Source organism: Erythrolamprus reginae, chromosome 5 (assembly GCF_031021105.1).
Source record: "Erythrolamprus reginae isolate rEryReg1 chromosome 5, rEryReg1.hap1, whole genome shotgun sequence".
In the NCBI taxonomy this organism is placed as follows: Eukaryota; Metazoa; Chordata; class Lepidosauria; order Squamata; family Dipsadidae; genus Erythrolamprus; species Erythrolamprus reginae.
The window spans coordinates 80160132-80175654 of NC_091954.1; the positions used below are offsets into that span (position 1 = coordinate 80160132).

Consider the following 15523-nt stretch of genomic DNA (forward strand, 5'->3'; position numbering starts at 1 on the left):
GCCAGCAGTTTAAACTGTGACAAGTAACACACTGTCTTATTTGCAGAAAGTGAAAACTTTCTTTCCATTTTATAATTTTCCTTTAAATTCTATATGTTATGTGTTATTTAGCTTAAAACATTGCAATATATAGATATTCTCTTTGGCCCTCTATCTCCCTTTCTTTCTTTTCATTGTATGGTTCTTTTACTGAAGCAGTCATACGCTTCTGATGAATCAAACAGAAAGCTCATGTACAATCTATATTCACATTCATTCACATTCTTAGAAACTTTTTTCTATTATGTAGAAAAAGAGCGGTCTTTTTTAAAATAGAGCCTAAAAAGATAATATATACATTTGATTAAAAATCTTTCTTTAAAAAAATCTTACTTTCTTAAAAAAAATCTTAAAGATTAACATTTATCTAGTCTATACATTATCAATTAATATTCATCTTTCATTTCAGTTAAACATCCCACCCTTTAGTCTGGATGCGATATATCTATCATCCAAAATGAAGTGCGATGGCTCAGAGGCTTAATGACGTTGGAAGTAGCCTCTGGTCCAGCAGTTCCAGCTGTGGGTGGAGATGTGAGCTCCCATCATATGCCTCTGCTTCTACCCATCTTGCAGTTTGAAAACATGTTCTATGCTAGTAGATAAATAGATATCACTTTGGTAGAGAGATGAGCCGGTGCTTCATACAGCAGTTAGAATTTTGTTGACATTGAATCTTTCTGGTTGCAATAGCTATTGCAAGGTGGTTTCAGTGGAGAAAGAGGGCCTTGGATGCTGCTGCAAGAAACAGTTCATCTTTTTGATACCAAGCTAGCTCGCCCTCTTGTGGCGTTGTTCTGTCAGGCTCTCTGGTAGAATCCTCCCAAAAATTCACAGGTACAAATTTCAGACACTCACACATTTGAAAATTCAAAACAATGTTCTTTATAATGAAAATTCACTTAAACCAAGCCCTCTTTTGATATAACAAAGAGCACTCGTCTCCAAAGAAACTGGTAATTTGTACAAGTCCCTTATCAGTTCTGTGATACTTAGCTTGCAGCTGTGAGGCAATTCACAGTCCTTCTTCTTTCACAAAGTGAAACATACTTTGCTCTGGGTTAGTTTCAAAGCGGGGGAAAATCAGCACACAAAAGGTCAAAGTCAGTAAAGCAGTCACGAAACACAATGATCAGATAATCCTCCACAATGGCCAAACCCACAGGCTGCTATTATAGCAGCCTCACTAATTACCACAGCCCCACCCAACCACAGGTGGCCTCATTTTCTTTGATAATAATCTCTCAGTTGTTGTTGCCTATGCATCGCTCTCCGCATGCATGGCTGTATCATTAACTCTTGTTCTGAATCCAAGGAGGAGCTAGATAATTGATCTCCTTCTGAGCTGTCTGCCACACTCTCCTCCTCCCTGTCACTCATGTCTTCTTGGTCAGAGGAGCCTTCATCAGCATATTCCACCGGAGGCAAAACAGGCCTGCAGCATGTGGATGTCTCCCCCACATCCACAGTCCTTGGGGCAGGAGCTGGGCCAGAGCTAACCACAACAGGCGTGCCTTGAGAAGTGTGCAAGCATGTACATAGCAGAACTGTGGCATGCCTTGAGAAGCGTGCAAGCATGTACCAAGCATGTACCTAGCATGTAAACAGGCAGCCAAACTACTACTCTGCATCAGCATTGCAGTTTTCTAGCTAATATAACAATGCCATATGGTAAATAATTAAACATCATCTAAAATATAATGAAAAATTACCTGAGGTTTTCATGGAATCATTCTAGATATCTTGAAAAGAGTGGTTTGATAAGCTAAACATAATACCAACAGAATTTTCTTATTCTTTTAAAATCTGTTTTCTATTACTGAAAAAATAAATAATGCATAAAGAAAAAAAAGCAATGAAAAATTCTATTTAATTGTAATTATATATTATATAAGTCATGGATTACTGCCTTGTTGTGGTGAACAGGCTTGCATAGCTCAATAAAGCTATGAGCTATGCCATGCAGGGCCACCCAAGATGGACAGGTCATAGCAGAGAGCTCGGACAAAATGTGATCCACTGGAGAAGGAAAAGACCTCATGGTCCATCTAGTCTGCCCTTATACTATTTACTGTGTTTTATCTTAGAATGGATATATGTTTATCCCAGGCATGTTTAAATTCAGTTACTGTGGATTTACCAACCACGTCTGCTGGAAGTTTGTTCCAAGGATCTACTACTCTTTCAGTGAAATAATATTTCCTCACGTTGCTTTTGATCTTTCCCCCAACTAACTTCAGATTGTGCCCCCTTGTTCTTGTGTTCACTTTCCTATTAAAAACACTTCCCTCCTGAACCTTATTTAACCCTTTGACATATTTAAATGTTTCAATCATGTCCCCCCTTTTCCTTCTGTCCTCCAGACTATACAGATTGAGTTCATTAAGTCTTTCCTAATACGTTTTATGCTTAAGACCTTCCACCAATCTTGTAGCCCGTCTTTGGACCCGTTCAATTTTGTCAATATCTTTTTGTAGGTGAGGTCTCCAGAACTGAACACAGTATTCCATAAGAAAGATCTTTTCTCCATAGGAACCTGGAGTGTAATACTCATGAATCAAGGGAGGCTGGACGTGGTAAAACAAGGGATGACAAGACTGAACATCAACATCTTAGGAATCAGTGAACAAAAATGGACAGGAATGGGTGAATTCAATTTAGATGACCATCAGGTATACTATCGTGGGCAACAATCCCTCAGAAGAATTGGAGTAACTTCATAATCAATAAAAGAATAGGAAAAGTAATACTGGGATACAATCCCCAAAATGACAGAATGATCTCAGTTTGAATCCAAGGCAAACTAGTGATGGGTTCCTACTGGTGCAGTCCAGAGCGCCACACTGGTAGGAACCCACTGATGATACAATTTTTGGTGATTTTTTTTCCTGCCGGCTCCATGTCGGAAGAAGCACTCCCGCCTGCCTTTGTCTTTATGCTGACCTTTATTTTTCATCTGAAGCACATTTGAGAAGCTCTTCAGTGGTGTTTCAGCTTGTAATGTGGTCCTGAGCATGTGGGGAAGTGAAATCACAGCGGGACATGTGCATGTATGCGCACTGGTAGCAAAATTCAGTTGTCCTGAGGCAAACCATTAAATATCACAGTCCAAGTCTATGCCCCAGCCACTGGTGCTGAATAGAATGAAATTGACTGGTTCTATCAAGCCCTACAGCACCTCACAGAATTAACACCAAAAACAATATCCTTATCATTATGGAGGATTGGATTTCTAAAGTAGGAAGCCAAAAGATAACTGGAATAACAGGCAAGTTTGGCCTTGGAATACAAAGTGAAGCAACACACAGGCTGAATACGGTGGTCATAGCAAACACTTTTTTCCAACAACCCAAGAGACGACTCTATACATGGACACCACCATATACTGTACTCAATACATAAATGAGATTTATTATGTGCTTTGCAGTCAAAGATGGACAAGCTCTATTCAGTCAGTAAAGACAAGATCAGGAGCTGACTGTGGTTCAGATCATGAGCTTCTCATTGCAAAATTTAGGCTTAAATTGAAGAAAATATGGAAAAGCACTAGGCCACTCAGGTATGAACTAAACCATATCCCTTGTGAATATACAGTATAAAGGTGACAAATAGATTTAAGGAATTAGATCTGATAGACAGAGCATCTGAAGAACTATGGATAGAGATTCACAACCTTGTACAAGAGGCAGCAACTAAAACTATCCTACAGAAAAAGAAATGCCTGAAAACAAAATGGCTGTCTGAGAAAGCTTTGCAAATAGCTGAGGAAAGAAGGGAAGTGAAAGGCAAGGGAGGAATAAAAAAGTACATCCAATTGAATGCAGAATTCCAGAGAATAGATAGAAGAGATTAGAATGTCTTCTTAAATGAACAGTGTATAGAAGAAAGCAACAGAATAGGGAAAACAAGAGATTTCTTCAAGAAAATTGGAAATATGAAGGGAATGTTTCATGTAAATATGGGCATGATAAATGACCAAAATGACAGGGACATAGCAAGCAAAAAAGATTAAGAAGAGGTGGAAATTACACAGAAAAACTATACAAGAACAAGCTTTACATCCCTGATAACCACAATGGGGTGGTCACTGACGTCGAGCCAGACATCCTAGAATATGAAGTCAAATGGGCCTTAGGAAATCTGAGCAACAACAAAGCTAGTGGAGGTGACAGTTACAACCTGCACTGTGTTTGAGAAGAAGTTAAGACTATTTAGTTTGATAATGTGAGAAGGTTGGGGACACTGTGAAGAAGAACATTGGATGCACGTGTCCATGTCTCGTACTCATTTTTAGAATGGAGTATAGTCCCTGTATAAGGCTAACCTCATTTTGTTTTGGCATAAAGCAAATAGCTCTAATCCAAGTTGACCTGACATCAAAGAAGCCCCCCTCCACCTTCTGATCACAAGGGCTGCAATAATGGGAGATAGTACCTCCCCCCAGCCTACATAGCTATTGACATCTTGTCTATTACAGTAATTCAAAATTCTATTCATGGTTAAAATATACCCATAAATTATAAGTCAGTTCTTTGTAAAATAAAAAAACAAACAAACCCTGTCCAATCTGACTGGCCTTGGCATCATCATTGTATACGGATCATAAGCTCTGTTGAATAGAATAATTTCTGTTTCTGTGGTTGGCAGGTCAGATGAAAGTTCATCAGTCAATTCATTACTGTAGTGATAATGCCGTCTTTTATGAAGAGCTGTTTGCTCTCATTCAGCCAAACCTCCTGTCCCTGAATGTAATGGTGTATTATGTGGAGTGTATGGTAATGTTCTCTCAGAGGCATCCATTGACCTTCAACAGTAGTGATTCATCTGTATATAAAAACCCCAGTGACTGCTTTTCTGTTTCATTTTACACACACTTTATGACACCAATAACACTTGCTCTACAGGAAAAAGTGTACTTTTGATTTCTCCCTCTGTAAAAAAAGTCTGAAAAAAGATGATGTTAGAAGGCTCGCTGATTTTCAAAATTATACTGCTGCGGGTGCCAAATTGGAGGCACAAATTTCCAGCTGTTCCAGCAACCTTGAAATAAGTAAAAAGAGGCATTTATAAAGACTTGTGATTTTAAATAGCATGTTTTTCTTTCCTGATTATCTTCCTGTCCTCCTCAGTCACTCACCCAGGATTTGACATAAAATAAGGTTGTTTACCTCATTACAAGTTCTCAAAATATCACATTCAAGAAAAAATTAAGCAATCAAGCTATAGTAACATGCATTTAAAGAATTTGAACTCATCTACTAACAATCTCCCCCCCCAAAATTTTTTTGATTACATCCATTAAGTTCGAGATTGGATTGATAATGACTGATAGAAGAATCAAAAATACAATTGAAATATAATTTTCTCTATATCAATTGCCCCATTATGTAGTGTTTCATAGTAAATATAGAAACATAGAAGACTGACGGCAGAAAAAGACCTCACGGTCCATCTAGTCTGCCCTTATACTATTTCCTGTATTTTATCTTACAATGGATATATGTTTATCCCAGGCATGTTTAAATTCAGTTACTGTGGATTTACCAACCACGTCTGCTGGAAGTTTGTTCCAAGGATCTACTACTCTTTCAGTGAAATAATATTTTCTCACGTTGCTTTTGATCTTTCCCCCAACTAACTTCAGATTGTGTCCCCTTGTTCTTCTGTTCACTTTCCTATTAAAAACACTTCCCTCCTGAACCTTATTTAACCCTTTAACATATTTAAATGTTTCGATCATGTCCCCCCTTTTCCTTCTGTCCTTCAGACTATAAAGATGTTAATATGTCCTTATTTCCATATTTTGTGTGCATGAGATATATGTTTATATGTATGTATGTATGTATGTATGTATGTATGTATGTATGTATTTATTTATTTATTTATTAGATTTGTATGCCACCCCTCTCTGTAGACTCGGGGTGGCTGTATGTATGTATGTATTATATATTCACATAATAAAACTAGACTTATCATTATTGTTTCATGGTACATCAAGATATAATGGCAGTAAAGTTTATTTTATATGTTTTGTCTCTTACATTCCTGTCTTTCCCTCCCTCCCTTCTTATACACATACACACAGAGAGAGAGAGAGAGAGAGAGAGAGAGAGAGAGAGAGAGAAAGACACACATACACACACACACACCAGAAAGAGGATGATTTTGAAATCAGGGTATGGAATACTCAATATGCGATTCCCAAGAGATAGAGTTAAACAAGGATATTACAGTGTCAACACATACAATCTCTTTCTCGCTCTCTCTGTACTTACTTCCCACTAAATGAGAGGGTCACCTAGTTTAATTGCACCCTCTTTTCTTTGTAATAATTCATTGCAAGCTTACAAAGAAAACTGAAACCATGAATCAATAGCATATGGATTCTTAGATAACTAAGAAAAACAGAAAAAGAGATACAAGAGATACATTTTATGAGCCCATATATGCACTGGTTGCTTTTGTGCTATATTTCTTCATTCGGAGTGTCAAAATGGCAATATAGATCCCCTTTATGCTTTGTTACACCTTTTGCAAACCTCTATACCTTACACAAGACACTTTCCTCTTTATAATGCTTTATTTATTTATTTATTTGTTTGTTTGTTTGTTTGTAAAAAATGTATAGTATAGTAGTTTGTATAAACATAACATAAGTAAAAAGTAATGATAAAAAAGGACAATAGGACAGTAGGACAGGGACTGTAGATACAATGGTATGCTTATGACTGCCCCTTACAGACATCTTAGAAACAGGGAGAGGTCAACTGTAGACAATCTAAGGTTAAAGTTTTTTGGGTTTGGGGCAGGTGACATTCTCTATCCCCCATTTTGTAATGTAGTGCTGTTGCAAATGTCTAAAAGAATCTGCTGCAGTCTCCATCACAGGGTCAGCAGAGGAAAAACCTTCTCACAGATTATGCTTCATGTTTCATTTAGCACAGCAGTCAGGAGAACAGAAAGCTATATTATATTTCATTATTCAAAATAACTCACTTTCTTCTAGATTCAGAGCTTCAACTTTTAAAAAAAGAACCATTGAAAGATAGGATGATGTTTGTACCTGATTGACTACTTCCTCAGCATTGAGGCTATTTACTAAATGATAAACACACATTATTTATTATGCATTTTGTTATTTATGTCAAAAGGACCCACGATAACTTGGCACGAAGTGAGCTCAATATGAGCAACATCATAATTCCACAGGAAAAATAAGATGCATGATGACAGTTCATGGATTTCATTCTATCATTTATATGCACTGCATTTTGTCAGGCATATGTTGTTGTTTTTTCTAATTCCCAAGCCATCGTGTTTTCTTGCTGAAATCCTATCATTAATCAATAACATCAAAAATAAAGATATGGAATCCCATAAATCATGGATTTAAAACTCAATCTTGTCACATGACATATCGCGATGCATTGTGACATTACTGTATTTGCTTTTGCAAAGCTGGGGTGGGTGTGGCCTGTACGTAATGTATCTGGACCATGAGCTGCCAGTTTGACAGGCCTGCCATAAGTAATCATAATTATAATGTTTCAAGTGACTCACTTTCATCAAGGAATAGTTTCTACTATTGCAGTAATAACTCTTTAATGGTAGTAGTTAAAGTGCCACTAAATTTCCCCCCAGTTATTAACATTGTCTCCTATGGGAAAAGTCTGGTATTGTTTTAAAAGATGCTTACCTATTGCAACAATGACCCTATTACATGAATTATAAATAACAAAGAATTATAGTTTTTTCCATATCAAAAAGGAACCTCATTATATCTAACATTGGAGAAGGCAGCTTAATGTGGAAATTCCTATATGCAGAGATGGACTGGTTCTGGAATGGCTAATTGTGTGCAGCTCTGCGGCTCTAGAGCATGAGTGCAGGATCAACCACAATTTTGCTTTCCGCACCTGTGCAGGTAGCAAAATCCCACACAGGGACACCCGTATGGACATGTTTCAGTGAGATTTTTTGCTTCCCCAGGGAAGCAAAAAAAAAAAAAAAAGATTTATAGACCAATTCTTGAGTACAACTGGAATCCACACTACATATATCTCTGGGTCCGCCTTCTACTGCACGAATCCCAGCGACCAGTTAGGTCCCACAGAGTTGGCCTTCTCCGGGTGCCATCAACTAAACAATGTCATTTGACGGTACCCAGGGGAAGAGCCTTCTCTGTGGCGGCCCCGGTCCTCTGGAACCAGCTCCCCCAGAGATTAGAATTGCCCCCACCCTCCTCGCCTTTTGTAAGCGTCTTAAAACCCACCTTTGCCATCAGGCATGGGGGAACTGAGATACTCTTCCCCCCTAAGCCTTTACAATTTATGCATAGTATGTTTGTATGTATGTTTGGTTTTATAATAAGGGTTTTTTTGTTTTTTTTTAATATTGGATTGTTACATGCTGTTTTTTATCACTGTTGTTAGCAGCTCTGAGTCTACGGAGAGGGGCGGCATACAAATCCAATAAATAATAATAATAATAATAATAATAATAATAATAATAATATAGGACATTAATACAATTGAAAATGTTCAGAGATATTTCATGAGAAGAGTCCTCCATTCCTCTATTTGCAGCAGAACTCCGTGAGCCACCAGACTTGAAATTCTGACCTCAGACAATTTAGAACTACACCGCCTTAGGTCTGATCTAAGTGTAGCACATAAAATTATCTGCTACAGTATTCTACCCGTCAATGACTACATCAGCTTTAACCACAACAATACATGATCACACAATAGGTACAAACATAAGGTAAACTGCTCCAAAGTCAATTGCAAAAAATATAACTTAAGCAACAAAGTGGTCAATGCCTGGAATACTCTACCAGACTCTGGGATTTCTTCCCCAAATCCCCAAAACTTTAACCTTAAACAGTCTACTATTGACCTCACCTCTTTCCTAAGAGGTCTGTAAGGGGCATGTGTAAGTGCACCAATGTGCCTCCTGTCCCTGTCCTAATGTTCTTATGTACTCAGAATCATCTCATGTATACATGTTTATATTTTTACTGTCGTCTTATATATCCTTAACAAAATAATAAATAATAAAACAATAAATAAATAATAATAAAAAGTTTTCAGACATGGATGGGGTCAGGATGATTTTTGTTAATGTTTAGTCAACATATTGCAGAAACTGGTTTTAAGAAGCTTTTAAGGAACTATTTTTCCCAAAGTTCTCTTAAGCAGGATCTCATTCACTCCTGTATAATTTATTTCAAAAAGCCACATAGTAAATCTTCTGGGAGCAGGGCTGTATCCATTCTGGGACACTCAATACTCAACCTCTGGTATGAAAAACTTCACTCCTGGCGTTAGAGAAAAATAACCATTCAGATATATAGACAGTAGCAGACAGGAAAGGGGGTAACTTTAATGTAAGCTATTAAACTCAATGATATGAATCTCTCTGTATCCTGCAGAGAAGCCTGCTGAGAATTATGGCCTTTTCTCTCCCTCACACAATAGAGCAATCTCCTTAAAGGTACAATGCACCTTTAAAGCAGACACTTAAACCAACTCTCTCCTCTTTGGCAAAGTAGTCTCTGCAAATTCTAGCTGTCTTTGAAAATTTTCACTTGCACTTTTTCTAACTGTCTGATCCCTCTTCCGGGTTGTGTTTCCAATTTGCTTCTCTTATTTTCAACTTTTTAACCCTTTATCCCCCTCCATATAATTTACTGGGTAATTTCCAAGTTGATGAAGCTTACCTCCTCTCTTCATGAATTTATTCACTAATAGCTAAAATCCTTTTCATCTTTCCAACAGTTTTTGCCTCAGTGTGAGCTGTAAAGAATGGAATCCCAGCTGGGCAGAGTGCTTCAAGAAAATCATCTCATTTTTCCTTTGTTCTACTTCTTCCTTACTGATAAGCAATCTTTTGATCATCATATTGACAACTGCTACCAACTTATAACACTCTGCTCTCCTCTCCAAATAATAAACAAATCAAACCAAATTTTAACTACTTATTTTTATTTTTAAAAAAGGTCCTGACAGAACAATGACAGCAATTTTTCAAAATCTGCATGGTTTGACAGATGAGCAGCCAGAACAATGCAGGAGAGCATAGTTTTGTATATATTATTGTTGTGTTATTGAACTGAGAAGTACACATTTGAAGCAATATGGAAGACAAGGATTATTGCATTTTAAAGTACATACTGGCTTGAGAAGATTGAATCAGGCTCTGTAATGTTTCTAGATAGCAACGTGTGATTAATAGAAGAGCAGGATAAGAAAGAATGAGCAAAATGCAAAATAGCAAAGTATTCAAAAACATTTCACAATGGCAGGAATATACTCATAACATTTCTCCTTGAATCATTAAAGCAGCTATGCCTTCTTATACTCTCTACCACTACGTTGTATGCTTCTTATGACTCTTTTTTATATAACTGAAGCCGTAAGTCCGCGCTGCCTTGCACGTTAGAAAGCAAAGTGGTTCAGCATGCATGTGTATTGGGGAAGAACTTTCAAAGCTTAAGCAGCATATTAAATTCTGGAAAAAAGTAATTTGTTGATTTGAACCTAGGAGATTCATCCATACTTTCACATATTGTGAAAGTCTCCGGAGAGGGGCGGCATACAAATCCAATCAATCAATAAAATAAAATAAAATAAAATAAAATAAAATAAAATAAAATAAAATAAAATAAAATAAAATAAAATAAAATAAAATAAAATAAAATAAAATAAAATAAAATAAAATAAAATAAAATAAAATAAAATAAAATAAAATAAAATAAAATAAAATAAAATAAAATAAAATAAAATAAAATAAAATAAAATAAAATAAAATAAAATAAAATAAAATAAAATAAAATAAAATAAAATAAAATAAAATAAAATAAAATAATAAAATAAAATAAAATAAAATAAAATAAAATAAAATAAAATAAACCATATTTTGGAGGATTTTCATAGCCCTGCAATCAATTCAGAGCTCTCAGTTAAGCACAAAGCAATTGGGTCCAAATTATATTTTGTGCCCTTTGCTCTAGTATGTTGCCTTCATTTTAATTTTTCCTCTCTTTATGTTCTGCTGTCTATTTTGATTTTCCAGCAAGATGAATTTTCTTATCAAAATATTGAATTAGGTTTAAAAATAATTGACACCAAGACAATAATATTTCTTGATTAATCAAGTTACACTGAAATGATTGCAAAATTGTGAATTAGGTAAACATATTATGCTGCTCAGGAAAAAATATATCTGGGACTAATAGTCGAGTAGTTGTTAGCCATTTGATTAAAATGAAATTAATAATATTGAATGGAAGAACTATTTGCACTTTAATTTGTCATACATGTGCAAAAGCACCTAAACTATGACACATCTTTCTTCAATAATAGAACTAGCTTTCATTTAAAGGTAATATGTGTATAGCCTAAGTATGAGTTATGTACACCTGCAATAAGTTAGAAATATTTATTTCAAGGTCAGCCTTCATTATATAATTAAGTAATGATACAATTACATAAGCCAGTCCTTTGGTCTCCCAGACACTTAAAACATATAATATAGATTATCAATCAGAAGAAAAATAAGTGTATTTTGTCATGTTATATTATTCATATACATTCTTAATAAAATTCACAGCATAATCGCATCAATTTCATTGAAGCTACATATGCTACATGTATATACATACTATGCTATGTGTATATACATGTATACATGACATAATCTCATGAAATACAGTAATGTAATTTTTGCCTTTTACTGTAGCATCTCACACTCTTGTCTGTTTGGGTGCCTTTCAGGGAAGACAACTCTATTTGTTGAACTATAATCCATTTTCCCTTACCATTGATCTAATTAAATCTGATGAAAATTGATTGATTATGTGTCATCAGGTCACTGTTGACTCCTAGTAACGACATAGATTTTCTTTATGATAATCTGACCCTAACCTAGTCCCTCAGGTCTTCCAATGGTATACACATTGAAGTTATGATTGAACCCATTCACCCTGCTGTTGCCCATCCTCTTAGCTCTCATTTATTTTCCCAGAATTACATTCTTCTTCAAAAAGCTAGGGGTTTTTCACCAGAAAAAATCCTAAGCATGAGTCACTAAATTTGAGTCTAGTTATTTGTGGATCACAGTCTACCATATAGTATATTATGCCCAGAAGGAAACACATTATTAAAATATATAGATTAATAAAAATGTCCAGTACTTGGTTTCTTTGGTAGTTGTTTTGAAAAGTAGCTTTCTCTGGTATCTACTATAGATATATAATGCAAGATAGTGCTTATATTGATCAGAGAACTGTACAACTACTTGGCTTTAGCTTAATCTACACAACTGTAAAATACTCTGAATAAAAAAAATAAAAGGCAACCTTGATAGTAAAAATATGACAAATAGCAGTTATTATAAACCAATAATGCATGGGAAACAGGACTGCAAAGATTTTCCTACCATGTACATTTAATAGAAATCTGGATTACATCTGGTTAATTAATTTTTTAAAAATTACAGGTTCAACATATTATTGGGCTATAAAAGACAATAATATAAAATTTGACCAAGAATAAAGATGTAGCAGTAGGGGAAAAAAATCCCTGCATTAGTTTTGGGTAACCAGGATTAACTGGCAGAAGCATTCTGGATAGCACTGGCTAAATGATTTTAAATAAATGATAAATCTCTAAAAGAATGGAAAAAAGCATTCATATTAACATTATCACAAAAAGAAAGTTTTCATTTTTGATTAGAAAATTAGATTAAATTGTAAATGGAACTCAATATTTTACTGAGTAAATGATTATGAAGAAATTGGCAGATTAAGAGAAGATTATTTATGGGACCGTCTCCTCCCATATACCTCCGAGAGACCAATTAGAACACACAGGGTTGGTCTCCTCCAGGTCCCAACCTGACCACCTGTATGAACATGATTATGCAAACGGTATGTATGTGTGTTGCGAGTTGCCTTGTTATGATTTTTAATTAGGTTTTTAGTATTATATTTTTTCTTGACTTCTCCTTATTGTAAAATTGTAATTTTATATGGAAATTTTATATTGTTGTAATTTTATATTGTTGTAATTTTATATTGTTGTAAGTCGCCCTGAATCCCTTGGGATTGGGCAGCATAGATTAAATCAATCAATCAAATGGGCAGCATAAATTAAATCAACCAATCAATAAATAAATTGGGCAGCATAAATTAAATCAATCAATCAATTGGGCAGCATAAATTAAATCAATAAATAAATAAATAAATCAGGAAAATGTTTATTTTCTTTTACATATTTTGGGTTTTATTCTATTTAGCATGCCTGATATCTGCAAAAATATTAAATTAATAATATTCAATCCTCTCATTTAAGTCATTTATGAAATGTGAAAGGCTCTAAGCCTAGGACAGAAATTACCCTACTACATCCCTCCTGCCTGTAAACGTACTTTAGATTAATTAAAGATGATAGGTGGGTGCGATTGTTTGGTCAATGATGAATCCATCTGGTAATTACATCATTAATTCCAAACTCTTCCATTTTTTAAGAAGGCAGCTATGGTTATATTTATCAAATACCTCACTGAAGTCTATAGTATTTCTATTTCATTCTATTATTCTAGCCTTCAAATTTTCCAGCAACATGTTGCCTGACCCAAGAGATACAGTATTTTCAATATGTTGCCATGTTGTACATTGTCAAAATACACAACACTGTGTTGTGATTAAAGAGTTTTCACAATGGCCATTTATCCAGGTTTTTTTTAAATGAAGTTCATATCTTGAAACATTAGGAAACATTTGGTCATCAATTGCTTTATATAAAACATTAGAATATGTCCAAATCGAATCTATATCAAGTGCTAAATATCTTCAAAATAACAGTTTACCTACAAAAATGTTTTTCTTACTTTCACCATATTATTTTAATGCCATCTTTTCTTTCAGTTCCAGCCTTTATAAGGAAGTTGATCTAAAGCAACAATAATTTTACAAAGAACTGACATCTTCCAAGAGTTTGAGGATGTGTCACAGCAGTGAACTTAAATGGGTTGACTGTATGTGATCAGGGGTATTTCCGTTGAAACATAACCTGAAAAACAGAAAGAAATCAGATATTTCAAATGAAAACTGGAAAGAAAAACAATTTAGAGGATGTTGTGATTCAGCCTGAGACTCCTCAGGGAACGGCTGGAACTCTGCCGGATCCATGCTCAGAGGGGGAGGACAATGAACAGGAGGGGGAGGACCAGGCAGAAGAGGAAGAGGAGGAGGGAGAGCAGCCTGAGACGCCCGGGGGGGGGCCCCTCTCCCCAGCGAGTAGCCTGGATTCATTAGATGAAGACGCCCAGGCTATCATAGATATGAGGCAGAGACGGGCAGCCCAAAGAAGGGGCCAATTAGCAAGGTATTTCCTTCCCTGAATTGGCAACAGCTGGGTTTGGGTGTGGTTCTCCTCAGCAGGGTTGAAAAGGCAGGCCCGCCCTTACTGTATTGTGGAGAGTTATCAATTGGGAGTCTTGTGACCTTGCTTCGATTCTTGGCGTCTCTGATCCTGGCTTGTGGCTTCGAAGGCTGAAGACTTGGGGGAGGCGTGGGTTTTATTACCTCCAGTGTTGTTTTTGCCAGCAAGAATCCTGTTTTATTGCCTGGCTGTCGTGAAACCTCTGTGAAGCTTCATAACGTTCCTGTCTGTAAGAACAGTTTTTGTTACCTGTGTTTGCTTTCAAATATATAAACTGCCTTTGCTTTGTACCAGTGTGTCTGGATACTCTTTTTAGTTGGTGTTGGCATCTGGGGGGACCCAGACAGAACAGAGGATAGACTGAATAATTCAGCCTATAGTGCTATCTTCACTGGGAAAAGGGGCTAAATGAACCAGTAGATCTTACATCTGAAAAGAATATGTGGAGTTGTCCTATAATTCTAAAAGAAAGGATACTTGGGCTCAATCAAAACAATAGGTTTTTATCATGGTACATCAGTGGTGGGATTCAAACTTTTTACTACAGGTTCTGTGGGTGTGGCCTTGTGGCGTGGTGTGGCTTGGTGGGCATGGCTTGGTATGGCAGGGGAAGGATACTGTAAAGTCTCCATTCCCCTCCGCTGCAGGGAAGGTTTATTGCATAATCCCCATTTCCTCCCAATCAGCTGGGACTGATTTGATTTTTTCTAATTTCAAAGCCATCATGTTTTTTTGCTGAAATCAGCTGGGACTCAGGAGGCAGAAAATAGATGGAGGTGGGGCTAGTAAAAGGTGGTATTTACCAGTTCTCTGAACTTTTCAAAATTTCCACTATTGGTTCTCCAGAACTGGTCAGGATCTGCTGAATCCCACCTCTACAGTGAATCCCACCTCTCTAGGGCAGACTAGATGGACCATGAGGTCTTTTCTTGCCATCAATCTTTTATGTTTCTATGTTTCTACGGTACATGCAAGAATTAACTTAGCAAAAATAGACATATTTGTTTCCCTCAACAGAGCTAAAGCTAACACTTTAT

At 36.1% G+C, this 15523-nt stretch overlaps 1 pseudogene; it reads left to right on the forward strand.

Moving 5' to 3' along the window:
- The first annotated feature begins 522 nt into the window (after window positions 1-522).
- LOC139168610 (craniofacial development protein 2-like) overlaps window positions 523-15523 on the forward strand; it is a 122916-nt pseudogene continuing 107915 nt past the window's right edge.